Consider the following 1,429-nt stretch of genomic DNA (forward strand, 5'->3'; position numbering starts at 1 on the left):
TAATTGTGTGTGTGTGTGTGTGTGTGTGTGTGTGTGTGTGTGTGTGTGTGTGTGTGTGTGTGTGTGTGTGTGTGCGCTCATTTTAGCCACTAAACATGTTGTTCTCAACATATGAAAAAAAAAACTACGTCAAGACTATTGATGACTTCCATCGTTCAGATTGTTACATATTTAGGTAACTCTTTACCTGAAACCTGCAAATCAAATGTATTTATATAGCCCTTCGTACATCAGCTGATATCTCAAAGTGCTGTACAGAAACCCAGCCTAAAACCCCAAACAGCAAGCAATGCAGGTGTAGAAGCACGGTGGCTAGGAAAAACTCCCTAGAAAGGCCGAAGCCTGGTTCCTCTCTAGGTTATGTGAGGTGGCCAGTCCTCTTCTGGCTGTGCCGGGTGGAGATTATAACAGAACATGGCCAAGATGTTCAAATGTTCATAAATGCCCAGCATGGTCGTATAATAATAAGGCAGAACAGTTTAAACTGGAGCAGCAGCACGGTCAGGTGGACTGGGGACAGCAAGGAGGCATCATGTCAGGTAGTCCTGGGGCATGGTCCTAGGGCATGGTCCTAGGGCGTACTTGCAGGTATGCTTTATAACTTGTTCTGACTATGTATGAGCCTGAAGGCCTTCCGTGTACAACTGACTAGGTTATAACTTGTTCTGAGCCTGAAGGCCTTCCATGTACAACTGACTAGGTTGTAACTTGTTCTGAGCCTGAAGGCCTTCCATGTACAACTGACTAGGTATCCCCCCTTTTATCCTTTTAATGTCTTCTAAGGTTTTATAATGCAGGCAGTGAGTGAATACCACTTTGTTCCCTTTGTTGTCCTGGGTGCCAGCCGGTGTAATGAAGAGGAGTTGAATGGAACTTCATATTTGCAGTACATAGTGACTTGAATAGAGTCCACAGGAGTAAACAAAAAGCTCTGTACCCTCAGTACCTCTCACTCACAGCTTCATTACCATACAGTTTGTGTCCCAAATTGCACCCCATTATAGTGCGCTACTTGGTTTAATGTCATTGGCACCATACTCCCTACATAGTGCACTACTTTTAAACTGAGCCCTATGAGTCTACTATGTACACTACATGACCAAAAGTATGTGGACACCTGCTCATCCAACATCTAATTTCAAAATCATTAACATTAATATGGAATTGGTCCCCCCCCCCTTGCTGCTATAACAGCCTCCACTCTTCTGGAAAGGCTTTCCACTAGATGTTGGACCATTGCTGCTATAACAGCCTTCACTGTTCTGGGAAGGCTTTCCACTAGACTTTGGAACATTGCTGCAGGGACTTGCTTCCATTCAGCCACAAGAACATTAGTGAGGTTGGGCGATTAGGCCTGGCTCACAGTCGGCCTTACAATTCATCCCAAAGGAGTTCAATGGGTTTGAGGTCAGGTTCTTCCACACTAATC

This window comes from Oncorhynchus tshawytscha, linkage group LG10 (assembly GCF_018296145.1).
Source record: "Oncorhynchus tshawytscha isolate Ot180627B linkage group LG10, Otsh_v2.0, whole genome shotgun sequence".
NCBI classification, from domain to species: Eukaryota; Metazoa; Chordata; class Actinopteri; order Salmoniformes; family Salmonidae; genus Oncorhynchus; species Oncorhynchus tshawytscha.